Genomic DNA, 15,228 nt, shown 5'->3' on the forward strand with positions numbered 1-15,228 from the left:
AGCGAGTTAGATCAACAGTCTCAGTGGTGGCATGAAAAAAAAAAAAAAAAGTGTTCCACAGTTTGTTAAGCTGCTGACAAATCATTCGGAAAAAGTGTGTTTGTCTTTGTTCACAAAGGGAGACTGTCTGAAGTACTTTTTCTAAACAGTTTCCACTGAAGAGGAGGTTAAAGCAATAGTAGAGAGGAGAGCGAGCCTTAAAACTATGTGCCTCTGACTCATTTTGAAGTACACTGACATTCACTGTGCATACAGGGGCCTGAAACTGCCCTGGAGTGCCTGACGGCTGTGAAAGAGCAGTTCACAACTTTGGTTTCCAGGTACTACGACGTTCTGCTTTACGATACCACGTCGCACGCCCACAGCTCAACACATTTTAGCCACAATAAATTATGTTAAATAAAACAAAAACACGTCAGATGTAACAAAGAGACCAAAGATGCTATCGGGTGAAGTGAGAAGAAAGGGATAACAGCTAAAAGCAAGATACTTCATAAGAATAAACATCAGACTGGCTTTTAATAATAGAGAGCGCTCAGACAAAAAAAAAAAAAAAAACAGGTTATCTTCGTTGTTGCTATAGGTGAGTAATAATAAATTAGCTATAATATTAAATATAATGTTGTGCTTGTCTCTGTCGGTACAATTGCCAAAAAGCGGGCTTATAATCTTGAAAAGCTGAAAAAGTTCCCCCTCTGCACAGGAAGCTGTGGTTGATTACTAAAATAAAACTATTGAAACATGAAACATAAGATATAACCTCAATTAGCCACCTCAGACCTTCAGACTCGCTTGCTAATAAGTTCTTATATCCATCTTGGCTATTTTCTACACCCACTTTAGTCAATTCTGGTTCACTGGGGAGCTTCCATAGGGAGTCCATCACAAGGCAGAGACATAACAAAAAAGACGAACATCCATGAACACTCACATTCACTCCTAGCATCACAAAGTGGTGCTGTGCAATTCAGGGAATTCAGACACGCCAAATATCAGCATTTCCTTGATGGTGACTTTTGTGCCTGGTTGGTTGCATGGTGCCTGTTAGCTGCATGAGTATTTGTCAAAAACCGCCTGTGTCTTTGATTTAGCAATACAAGTTTGCTGAGTGCTGAGCAAAGTGCATGTGCAGCACATAGCTCGGTCAGTTTGCATTGTTGAACTTTGACCACAAGCCACTGAAAATAATGGGTTTCAGGGTACAGTTATAACATTATGTCTTAAAGGGCCATGAGAAAAAAAAAGAAGAAAAAAGGACATTCAGGAGCTTTCTCTCCGAGGTGATATTGTACATGTAAGGAGAGCTAAAATCACAGCACAGTCATTCCCTTTAATTTGTGCGTATGACCAGTTCTAAAATCACATTTATATCTTTAGCAGAGCAGTTTCTTGTAACTCTATACTAGTTGATAGTGTGGTATTCATGGACTACATTTCAGTCACGATTCCATACTCGACAGCAGCAATAGAAAAATATCTAAAAGAAATCGGATTTATTTGGAATTTCTGTTTATAAAAAAAACAAACGCATGCATACCCACAGAGAGAAAGACAGAAGCAAACACATGGTAATGTTAGCCACATTAGTTGGAACAGTTCAGACAACAAACATGGAGATTTTACCATTGTTGAGGGGACACTGCCATGAAAACTAAAAGTAATCCACTGGGACGTCAGTTCCTCAGATGGCATGAGTGCATGTTGCAGCCAACAGTGGAGCATTTGGCATGCTTTGTTCAAGCCTGAGGGACTTTAGAGTTAGCGGACATGGTTCCAGCAAAGCAATACTGGTGGACAGTGGCAGCTGCTCGTTCTAATTAGCTTTGTTTGAGGGCACGCCAAACTAGCAGCTAGGTGGGCATAAAGTAAAGCTGTTATAGGATGATGTAAATGAGAAAAGGGCAAAAGTTTTAACTACAACAAGACATTTCAGGCAGTTCAGAAGCAGTGTTTTCTTTGGGAGAGAATCATTCCTGTTGACTTTGTGTTTTGTAACTTTGTATACCTCTTACATGCACCAAAATGGCCCTGAACTCTCTCGGGGGAAAACAGGAATAAATCAAGAAGCATAATGAATCCTCTTTAAATGTTATCAGATGAAAAGCGGTGTATGTGCTCTTTGAGAAAACAAGACATTTAACAGGTGAATAAAACTCCTGACGTAGTCAGTTGGTACCATTACTGCCTGCAAACAAACCATTTCCCAGCTTGGATTCAAGAAGAATCGTGATGTATCTTACCAAAAACATAAATAAAGTTTAACTATCATGAAAAAGCCTTGACAACTGCTTGTCATGATGAAACAAGCAATTATATTAATCATATTCTACTGTATGTCCCATTTCTGCCCTTCTTCCCCTGCAGCAATAGCTGCAAAGGTATGTGAACCATATGGTGCAGGGAAAACATCTGCTGTGATGGGAAGAAGAAGTCATCTTTAAAGATTGCCTCAGAGTCTGCCACTGGAAATACTGTACTCATGTGCATTTGCATCCCCCCACCCTTTTTCTGTTTTTTGGTCATCGAGGTTGGACTGCGCTTGGACAATTGAGCCATCACTGAGTGCCAGATCTCCAAACCCACACATCCACAGTGACGACAGGATGCATCCAAGCATCCTCGGCCTTCATGCTTAGAGATAGTTCCTGCGCTCACATCACTCAGCACTCCCAGTAGCAGCCTGGGGGCACACTGAGGTTGGGGCTGAGAAAAAGAACTCCGCAAGCAGTTGGCAGTGGGGATGAGGCAGAGTAAGAGGACAGGGGCTGGGTGCTGAGGTGGAGCTGGGTATTTAGACAGAACTGGAGCAGAGGGCTGCTGAAACTTAAAGGAATCTAAACTGAAAGGAAAGGATTTGGCTTAAGCCAGTGAAATCTTAAGTCACGTTTTAGATCAAGTAATGCCAAGCTAGCTGAAGAGCAAACTCCATGAGCAGAACCATCCAAATGTCTTGGCAGGAAATAACTTTGTTGTACATTGTACAATCTAAATAGTAAGTACTTAACAACTACACATTAGTCATTCATCCAAAAATTTAGAGCAGATCATGACAGTATTTCCTACATGCATTAAAAGTGGTAGTCTGGTGAGCCATTCACTGAGGGGGGGGCTGTTGAAATCAGTCAAATTCATGCCAACAGGTCGTAAAACTAGGTTTAGGGTTGGTATTCTTGATTTTGCAAATTGCAACTCAAAAGTGATGCCACAATATCTGGCATGTTGGGTGTTTTGGTGTCTTTTCAACCAGTTCTATCCCTAACCAATTTTTGAGACCTGCGTGTTTAAAAACAAAAGGGAGCAGGAGGGAAACACTTTTTTATAGCCCATCAAAACCCATGAAGCTGCAATTACTGCAAATGTTACAAAAACTTCGGACACCACTAAAAAGTAAAACCGAAAAAAAGTATAAACTCGGTAGTTATGTAGATGTATGAATGATCTACTTCTTGTTCGACCTCCTCCAGTGGTATTCCTGTGGTGTAGCAGGGTCCTTTTCTCAGTAGCAACATCTACGGTTTTCGCTGGCATAATTGCCAATGTGTCGAGGATAATCTGCCCAACTTCAGCAGGTGTCATACAGATCTCAAATTGGCAAAACAAAAGGGTCCTATTAGAGTGTAACACATAAGTGGGGAAACATGCAGGGCCAACCTTGGCATCCAGTGTAATCCTGCATTATGCAACAGTTAACACTGGAGTGGCACTCATGTCTATTCCATTTTAAAGTCCAACTCTATCCAAATGGCTATTCAATATGGCTATATTCAATGTTCACATTGAAAAACTACCCCGTAATCAAAGCACGCAGTGTTAACAAAAAATTGTTGGGTGGGTTAACTATTGAAAAGATTTCTGTGACTTGTGGGTCGAAAAAGGCAAGTTTACTTGACAGTGACATGTTAGCCGGAACAAGAATCTTGGCCTAAACAAAACTGAACAAAGTACTTATAAAAGTCCATAGAAAAAGTGTCGTCATTGAATGTAATCCAGGCAGCTGGTATATGCTCCCTCTTACATGATATTGGTTGAACAAATTTGATCTAAGTAAGTTCTGGAAGAGAGACAGGTTTTTTGCACCAAAGTGGTTCCAAAGCCAAGTTTAGAACCTGTTCTTTCTGTTTTTTATCAATAAAGCTCTGGCTCCAGCACTGAAAAACTAGTACTTCACTAGCACCAACTCTTTGCTGGGCCAGAGCCAAGAAAGAACCAAAGCGTTGTCATTATTTGGCTCGACTGTGGTTCTCTTCAAAGACAATAATCAGTTTTTATTCAAAACTAGATGGAAAGTGCTGCAAAAATCCTTCGAAATGTCTTTGGCGTGAGTCTGAAGATGTGTTCAGGAGAGTTTAAATGCCAACATGACTGCCTTTTTGTTGTTAGTCACAAATTCAGATTCATATCAAGCTGCCTTTGTACTTTACAGGTCGATATGGTTGTATTTTATTTAAATAAATATTTGACTGATTGTTGAACAGCTGACGTGAAGGAGACACTTACGTGTTTTGAGAGGTTGTCACTCTTGCAGTCTAAATCGTACCTGCAGAGAAGAGGGGAAAATAACAAAAGAAGACACATGAGAGCAGATGCAGAACAGGAAAAAACGAGCAGCATCTGATCGTGACTGAAAGGCCATCAAAACACAAATTAGTAATCTACGACACATGCTTTTTTCCTTCATCATCTAGCATTAATGCAAGCCACGTCTCCACTAATCAATGTAAAGAAGCTGTTCAGGCTTAAAGAAGGCTTGTGATTGTGGCAATAAAAGCTTTATAGATCTGATTTCAGGCATGAGAATAGCACAACATTAGATGCTTCGCTTTCTGTACTGTTTGTCAGGTGAAAATCACATCTTTTACACTTTATATGTATGTTTTTGTAGCTATTGTTTCTGGGTCAATGTTTCATACTCCAGGCAGACCAGGACCTGCCAGAGAAAATATTTATCTCTCAGCTGACGAAGGAATTCCTTCAGAAGAGCTGGGGGAGGTGGTTGGGGACAGGAAGATCTGGGAATCTCTGCTCAGACCCAGTCCTGGATAAGCGGTAGAAATGGATAGATGAACAGCCATTCAAGTAATAACCAAGTAAAGTATTGGAGAATCTCAATCTCAAGGTTTTTGTGGATATTTTGACATAGTGAGCATATGGATAGTAGATGTGATTATGTACGTAATGTAAAACTTTGACACTGCGATCACACATCGAGACATTAACTGCGTCTCTGTAGGCAACTGAGTTAGGAAATATAGTCACTGTACAGTTTTTGAAATTTGATTGTAAACTTGCAAAGTTTTGCACTGTGGAGCAGTGCAGCTATAACACATTCTGTCATCTAAATTATTTGCATTTATGTTTACATAAAAATAAGTCAGAGCAGTTCTAATCATACCTCACAATTTACATTGGTGTTTGTAGCTCACGGAGTGCTATCACAAATTTATTTGCACATGCCAAGGCTGAATATTTCGCTATACTAATTTCTTATCTTGACCGAGGGAAAAGAATGAATTATAGATAAGACAAGGAAACGTGAGCTATTAAAAATACTTTTTTTTTTTTCACACAGTCCGCAACAGGCCTCTCCACCCAAGGACCAGCAATTTTCATCAAGCAAAGCTGCACGAGTTTAAGATTTCTTCTCCTGGTTGGCTGGCAGGAGTAATACCTGCCAAAAAGTTCACTACAAACATGATGGTCAGCAAGGTGCAGTGGACGGGCAAGAGCGTGCACATCCATTTGTCACACAGCTGGCCATAACTTTCAGAAGCAGTCTGGCAAAAAGTTGTGACATATGGCTCTCTGAATTTTCATAGTTATGTAAAAAAAAAAAATGGAACATTACAATAAAAATCTCAGGGGACATAAACAGCCCAAGTGTGATTTTATTTTTTCTAACTAACTTTCTATTTACTTCACTTTCTATCTATTTACAGCATACAGTGCATGTCGTGCCTGAGGCAACACAACGCACTCTACACATATGAAAACCAAATTACATTTGGAGCAGAATCATAAATGGGTTGATATTAAAGTCAATACAAGCATCAGTGCAGACACAGCTCTTTCCTGTTTGACTTCAGCTTGATGTTGATTTGTCCGAGGGGACTGAATGTATTTTAGGCCCAGGGAAATGATAGCATCCAACACGGATGGCATGATCCAGCTCAGTGATCGTTGGGTAATGCCCAATCTGTGTCCTCTCTCACGTGGGAAGGTGCCGGTGGCCAAAAACCCATTTGGATGTACACCAGAATATCTTTTGTGCATTTAGAATCTATCTGCAACACAGGTCCCAAATCATAATGAAATAGCAGAAATCTAACAGGATTTTTCCGGGGGAAGTGGTATCTGCTCACAAGTCACTCTGTACTCTCCCCAAGCGAATCGGCACCCTCTCTGAAGACATGCTCATTGCCGAGTGCTCGGTTTGCAAATTCTTCTAATGTCTGTCATGAAAGTCTTTTGACAGTTTTGCCACCAATTAGGGTACAAATTGATTTATAACTAAACAGAATTATCAACTGCTTGATTATCAATTTGAGGAAATGAAAGTACGTGGATGTTGACACTCTGTGACAATAAAAGTCTCTATCTGCATTTGTTCTACCTTTGTAATCTGTTACTGACTCATTAAGCACACATCTTTAAGTAAGAACAGTTGATAAATGAGATCCCTGTTCTCCACATTACTCACTTAACTAGAAGTGGCAAATGTCATCTGTGTCATGCTAGAAGTGGCTAATGTACCTTTTAGCAATGAGCCTCAAGCAGAGCTAAGGTGTGAGCGGCACATGTCTGCTAAGTCTGTTCTTTTTAATTCCACACCTTGAGATTTTTTCATTTTTAAATCTTTATAACTATCAGACACTGATTCCACTGGTATTACTTGAGGTAGTTCATCAGATTTCTCACAGCTCTGGTTGATAAAAAGCTTCATATAACTTTACCAATAACATGGAAACAAATCCAAAATGGACATTTAAAAAAAAAAAAAAAAAAAAATCACTTTTTCTGTTCTTGAGAGCACACATTTGGGTACTACCAATTAAAAACTTGAAAAAACACAGACCTGGCACCTTGTTTTCTGCCCCCTTAGCATAAATATATCATTCAGTGACTTTCAGATTTTCAGTGTGAAATGACGTCACTTGTCAATTTCCCCCTCTTGACCTCTGAGCCCTTATTTTCTTGCTTCCATTCAACCTGCTGAAATGATGAAGCCACCTTCACACAGAAGTGTTCTGTAGTCAGCAGTACTAAACCACATAAATCTTATATCAACCTTGGCCTCAGAGGATACGAGAGCCCTGTGGATAAACTTTATGTTTGAGGGTAATGTTCCAGGAAGAGTTACCAAAGGACTGAGTGTGTAGCAACCACTTTTCCTCAGACTGTTTATCCAACTTGGGCCAGCGATGAACTGTAAAGAAATTGTGCCTCAAAGACAGATCAGTTCCAGCTCTCTGTGGCCAAACTTCAGACATGGGAAATCTAGGTATTTGAGAAAGGATTTGCTTTGTGGATAAGGTCTATAATGTGCTCTCATCGTGAAAACAACGGTGCACGGTGTTACCTTCGCCCCATCCTTGGTTACTCTCATTCTCTACATTGTAAACCATCTACCGCTCTCAGTGTGTTGAAGTTGCATGTGCTGTTTACTGGCATTGGTTTTAATGAAGATGCAGGTCTCCAAATACAACTATTTAATTATCTTAATTCATACTAAATTTAGATAACGCAGTAATAAATGGTAGTGCACATGCTTAACTACAAGTTATGACATGTGCATCTGCTTAGTCTGTTACTGTTGATGAGAAAGCATTGCTTTCTGATAGCTTACACTATAGCGTGCTAAACAGTTTTCTTCACAGTCAATAAAGTAATCATATTTATATATAATTATTTTTATATATCCAGAGAGAACTCAAGCTATAAGTGTGACTGGAGGAATAGTTTCTATGTCTCATGTAATTCAATAAGGCCTCAGGAAATTGTGCCAGTTTGTTGAAATAAAATTTCACAAAGCTTTCAGTTGCCAAACTGAAAAAACTACACAGTTTTCTGTAATGGAATGCATTATCTATGTTTATCTAATAGACGTTGCTATCCTTATACGTTACATAAATAGATATAAAAACTAAACAATCTAGCTTTTCTCCAGCTGCATTATTTGTGCAGACCATGAAGGATGAACCATTCATCCAAAACCATAAACCATACACAGTGCAGACCATATAATCTACTTGCCTCTCCAGAGAGCAATTTATTCAGCTTTATTTATGCCCTGGAACACACTACCTTTGGTGTGTCAGGTGTGCATCAATAAGCATGTGTGGTCTGTTTGCAGCAGCATGCAGCGGAGTGAGTAAATGGGAGAACCTGAGCGGTTCTTTCAACAGACAGCATGCCATGTATGATAAGGTGCCTCCTGACAACAGTGGGGGATGCTATGTGTCACGGCAGGATGGGTCCAAGAGCTCCCCTACAGCGCTGCTACTAATGTAATTCTATAAGAGCAAGAAAACACACTGCCGTTACGCAATGTGCTGCCAGCTAAATGCACAGGTGCGCTTCATGTTCTATTCGCCCCTTGCCTCTGTCACTCCCAAATGTTCATGAATGATTCATTTAATTTTATTTAATTATGAGGGAGAGAGTAGCAGAGAGAGCAAGTGAAAACACACACACACACACACACACACTCACACATACTACTCATGTATGTATGATGATTTGGCTGCACATGTTCACCCACACAAATACACAGATGAGTGTTTGCTGGACTACATGTCCCTCGGCACCTTGTGAGTGCACATTAGCAGTGTGCGACTGGGTGTGTGAGCGTGTGTTTACGTAGATGACATCACTCGGCATCGGCACTGAGCCAGACAGGATTTCTCTTGGTCCTGTGCAGTTTTTCTTGCGGGGAGTGCGGCTGCTCGGAGCTCTGTTTGAACAGAAAAATGATGACTAATGATGGTACGCAAAACAAATGGGGCCAAAGAAGCCGGCAAACAACAGATGACAGCACACTGACACTTGAGCTTAGTTTCTTAACAGCTTTTGGAGACCCTTCAGAAAGCCTTTACGCAGACTGATACAATAAATACTATTCTATGTCTGTCCAACTGCTTAATCTATGGCATATTTTTTTATTGATGTAAATAAAGAACTAAAGAACACATAACGTGTCTTTGCGATAAACTGGTTGTAAAAAAAGATGACTAGGGATACAATTTGATTGCAATTCATTGCAAAGTTTTCTTTTATGCATAGACACAAAACTGGTTTATCCCTTAAGTTAGGGGTTATTTTTATGATTGGATGATTCATAAGTCTGTGTTAAGTGGTGTAACAAACAAAAAGTAGCACCGACCAGCGAAAATGTTCAGGCACAGGCACTGAACTGAAAATGAGTAAAATAATTTACTTTTAAAAAGCAGCCAAATCTTCAGAAATTATGCAGAACTATTGCTCAAGACCATTTTAAAAAATTACAAGAAAGTCTGACTGTATTGTAGAAATGTGGAGAAATGAGCCGTGCCTCAAAAGTTTTTGACAGTACTGGATAAGCATAAGCATGTTATGGGGCAACAAGACTCATTTTCAGAGCTTATGCTAATGGTAAATCATGCTCAGACTTTTTATGATTTTAATGTACAATTTGATGCTTGAAATACCTCTTAAACCCATGTTAATAATATATGTTATATATCATTTTAATTCCAGAAAATGATGGCAAATAGCTTCAAATTTCATATTTCACGCTTCTGCTTATTTTCCCCAGTTCTAGACTTTAGTCTTGGCACGTACTGATTTGTCACAGATTATAATACGAACAGCAATTAATTGTTTTAATAATCTTTTTCAACAACAACCCTCTGAGTGCTGTGAGTTTAACAGCCATAATACAACATCTCCTTACCATAATGGAGGAAAGGCTTCATCTACTTAGTAATAGTATTCTTCTTTGACTAAATTTCATGACCCGGTAACACTATCAAATATGAACTTGCTTACATAAATAAAAACCTTTTTCATCATATTTGCCAATAGCTGCTAATCCCTGTAATTTCACTAGTTGTCATGGTAGAGCTGCAGAGGCAAAGCTGAAGCATAGCAGAGAGGGAGGGACCAAGTTCTGCTTTAAGTGCTTACTCCCATCCACCATGTTGTGCCAAAGTAAAATATATTTAAGGAACCAAAAAATTATGAATAAAAATCACAAATATCTTCATTAACTAATTTCTGGTTCCAAATTAGAACTGATTCTTGATATCTAATCGAGAATTCAGAGAAAAAAGACGAACTTAATACAGCTGTATCTTTATTTTTTCCCATTTTTGTTGGGCATTTGCTTATATTTTCTTAGGCCTGATCCAATTTACCACACTTGATTAGAGAACCATCCACCCGAGGGTTTCCATTGGCTTCATTTTGTAAAAAAAAGAAGAGAAAAAAATCATTGCCCATTGCCAGCAGTGAGATAAGGGTTAACAGGATTTCAGACACGGATAGCAGCAGAGGATGAAAAAGTGCACTGTTGAGCATCTATGTGGGGGGCTTGGTGCTATCAGGCAGAATGAATGTCCTGAGGGGACTTAAACCCTTCTGTAGAGATAAGAAAGGTGGGGGTAATAAAGGGCTGCAGGAGGTGCAGGAGTTACAGTGAAAGCGACTTCCAGACCTCAGGACAGAGTCTGTACAAACTGGACGCAAGAGTAACCACTCGTCCTGTGATAAGAAATCTGAGAAGTGCATGTGTCTGTAGGGATGTGCGTGTGTGTCAGGTACATGCATGCCACAACTCAGCATGAGTGCAAAAAACTGTCTGAGACACAAAGTGCAAATAAGTGTCTGTGTGTAAGCGAATGTGTGTGCAATTTTGAACATTTCCTTGTTTTAAGGGCAGGAGCATGTGCGCGGGGGCAGCCGTGTCTTAGCTGCGAGGGATCATGGAGCCGTCAGCACGTAAGACAGTAACGGGGCCTGATGCTCACCCACTCACTGTAAGCCCTGCAGGGAGTTGACCAGGCCACACACACACACACTCACGCACATGCACATGCACTTACACACACCAACATCCTCCATCACCCACTCTTCACTGCTTGTCAGCTCTAAACATCTTGCATGATACTCTTGTCGGCACACTAGTACACACGCACACCAAATATTCCACCCCTTATTCATGCACTCATACATGAGAGGAAGTTACAAACGCACAACACCACCTACACTCTATATATATATATATATATATATATACACACACTTAATAAACACACTACACTTCCCAAAAAAGAGAAATATAGACCTAAATAGACTCTCGCAGGCCTAATGCATACACACATCTTTCACACAACTGTCATATATTGTAACTTAGACACAAAGCACCACTTTCACATTCCAACATACAAGCACACACAGAATCAAACAGCCAGCATCTCCCCTTGACCTTCACTGTAACTTCTAGCTTGTAAGCAGCATGTGGCCCTTTTGACAGGCCAACAAGAAAACAAACAAAGGAGATATTCTACATTTCATGAAGCCCCGTGGGACAATGCAACAGCTATGTCTCAGGTGGCTTGTCTTTTGCTTTAAGAAATAAGACTTGTGTTTAAAAAACAGGTTTAAGAGATATATGCATCAGATGTGAATAAGAGGCCATTTGATAAATATAATTCATTCTGAGTGTGAGCCTCAACATAACTGAACACGGTGAACCAATTAGAACAACTTCTAACTGCACGTCAATCATAACATTCCACCAGGTCACTCACCTTGCACCTTGCACTAAACTGCAACTTGGAGATGACTTTGTAACAAGCATGTGCTGTGCAGACACGTCTTTGATGGATTGGATTGCATTCTTTCGATGAACAGGGGCATCCTCTCACAGCTGATTATTATCCCACTGAAAACACCTGACTCTAGTCTGCACCTTCAAGTTAACTCCTCATCTTAAGGGCTCACATACTTGGGCCACTCAAGTTTTTCTGATCTTTTTACATAAATAAACTACCAAGAAAAAAAAGGTTCTACAAAATAGTAATATATACATTTTTCAGTCAAGTATTTCATGGTCAGACATTTCTAAATATTCTAATCCAACAAGAGATTGATAAGAATAGTTTCTATCTTTTTTTAAGTACATCTGTTTCACACTGTCAAGAGATAAAAAGAGATAGAAATAAAAAGATAAATAAGTACAGGCTATAATTTTAATTTGATTGAAATTATATCATCTGCCCCTGCATGCCATTCTATAGCGGCTGCTGACCACTGAAGGATCGACATATTCACCAGGTGCAATCACAGGGCAGCTGCACATCATCTGAGAGCAATGGATGGCCAGCACATAATGGGTATGCCACTACAAGAGAAGAGGCGTGCCACCAGCCACCTTTGGATCTCGACATCAAATCCTAAACATGCAGGACTGCAGCACAGGCACTACCCTAACCTAACATGTGACACTTCTTACCTTTCATACAAACAGCAAAACACCAACTTTGTATCATTGTTATTTCATTTGCAATCTTTAATGTGAGAGTCATTACTGCTGTTCCAATTCTTCAACTGAAAAGCGATCATTTAAGGTCGCGATCTTCTGATCACAACCTTCTGAAGTAAAATTTACAAAGCGCCGCACATTTCTTTCCACTGGCCAGGATATGAAGTGATGCAAAGAGCTTTTAGATTCAATTTCTAGGGCTCCAAATATTCATGCACTTTGCCAGCTTTGCATGTATTGGCTCATAACACTTAAAAGAATATACTCGGGGGTTTAAATAAACCTACACAATACAAATTGTATTTATAAATGATAGAACAAAATAAAATTCTTGGACAAAGATGGGGAACTGAGAGACAGGTGAAGGTTGTTCACTATTGTGGAAGCTCAAGAAATGACTGGTTTTAACATAGCAGGTTCCAGCTGAGTGGTGAGCTCTGGGAAACTCTGTGCAGACCCACAGATACCCACCCAGTGCTTAAGGCAGTCAATTAAAATTGTATGATCAACTGTGTCAAATGCTGCACTTAGGTCTAAAAGGATTAAGACTGAGCAATCTTCTGCATCTGCTGTTCAAACAAGGTAATTTGTTACTTTCACGAGGACTTGCATGCACTACATGGCCCCATAAAATGTGACTCAAATTTATAAAAAGAAAATCAATAAAGAAAAAAATTACATCATTTGCATGTTGTCATTAGAACAACTTATCTTTTTAGTGGATACTAAGGTGAAAAAATAAACACAGACAATGGATCACAACATAAAACAGGATTTTCTGTCGTCAACTATCTTGCCTTGAAGCAGTGGCTGAAAGAAATGACCTGATATGGAAATGCTGGTTAAGAAGTGGCATGAAAACTTGTCTTTTATTTAAAGGAGAGAAGACCTCTCTTCTCCCTTTGGGCAAACCATTAATATTTCAGTCATAACTCAACTTTGCTCGATGCAAAGCAGCACTTTCACCCATGGCTGAATCACACATATAACTGCCACAGCCCACAATAACAAATATACACTCACACACACAAATAAGATAAGTCATTAAACTCACAGGTCCAAGCGCAGATTCTGCCGCTCCTCAAAGAAATAGTCCAGGATGAATTTGCGGACAAAGTCAGGGTTGAGGGTGTTGTCTATGACTTCTGTCCTGCCAAACTAGAAGACAAATAGGAGAGGTTATATTCTATTACTGGCTACATGAAGTATTTAGAAGACACTTTCTCATAATCATGCACTTCTAGTGGCCATCAATACCGCCCTGTACAATGTTTTACAATCCCATTTCACAGTTCAGTAGTAAACAGCTTTGGGAAGGTTTATTGGTTCTCCTCCAAGAAATGTTTTTTTTTTTTTTTTTTTTTTTTCCATTTTTATGTACCCCAGGTTTTGAAAGATCTGAGATAAGTCAGAGAACAAATTTCTTGATATACACCTTGGACATGGAATAATTAGCAGAAAAAATCTCAAAGTTCAGAGAATAAATGCAATATTATTGCATTTATGTAAAATAGCTGGGACGCTGTAAAAAAAAAAAAAAGTGAATGAAAGCAGAGTGTAATGCAAATTCTATAAACAAGAATTTTATTTAGAATAGACCGCTGAAAATGAGACATTTTACTATTTTGTGAAAATATTTGCTCATCTTAAATTTGATGGCCGCAACGTCTTAAAAAAGTTGGAACAGGACGACAAACAGTTGGAAAAGTAAGCAGTACTAAAAAAAAAAAAAAACTGGAGGAACAAGTTTCAACTAATTAGGCCGACAGACAACATGTCAGTTACATGATTGGCTATAAAAAGAGCACTCTTGAGAGGCAAAGTCTCTCTGAAATAAAGATGGGCGGAGGTTCAGCAATCTGTAAAAAAAACAAAAAATCTGTGTCTACAAATTCCGGAGCAATTTAAGAAAAACCCTAATGTAGGATTGCAAAGAATTTGAATATTCCACTATCTACAGTTTATAATATGATAATAAGACTCAGAGAATCTGCAAATATCTCAATATTGGATGCCTGAAATCTTTAGATCATCGAATAGGATGCTTTAAAAAAACAGCATGATTGTGTCATGGCGATCACTGCATGGACTGAGGAACATTTCAAGAAATCACTGTTTGTGAACACAGGTCACCGTGCAATCCACAAAGGCAGGTTAAATATCTATGATACAAAGAAGAAGCCATATGTGAACATAATCCAGAGACACTGTCATCTTCTTAAGCATGCTTAACTGGCCTGCTTACAGTCCGGGCGCTACACAGCTGAAAACATCTGGTGCATCATGAAATGCAACATGCGACAGAAGACCCAGGACTGCTGAACAAATAGAATCCAATATCAGACCAGGATGAAACAATATTTCTCTCCCAAAGGTCCTGTAACTGGTTCCCAGACTTTAACACCTGTTGTTAAAAGAAGAGCGGATGCTACACAGTGCTGCTGCCATCAAATTCAAGATGAGCTAATATTTTCATTCAAGAAACAGTAAAATGCCTCATTTCAGTATCTATGTTTTCTGTGTTCGAGTGTGAATAGATTATCGGTTGATGAGGTGAGCAAATTATTGGCTTTTTATTAAGTAAATATTGCATAATTATTAAATCCTTAGTGTATGCATACTGCAATAATAGTGTGAAAATGAAAAAAAAAAATCATTGATCACAAACTTTATTACTAAGTCAATGTCAAAATTCTGAAATCGTGACT

This window comes from Odontesthes bonariensis, chromosome 7 (genome assembly GCF_027942865.1).
Source record: "Odontesthes bonariensis isolate fOdoBon6 chromosome 7, fOdoBon6.hap1, whole genome shotgun sequence".
NCBI classification, from domain to species: Eukaryota; Metazoa; Chordata; class Actinopteri; order Atheriniformes; family Atherinopsidae; genus Odontesthes; species Odontesthes bonariensis.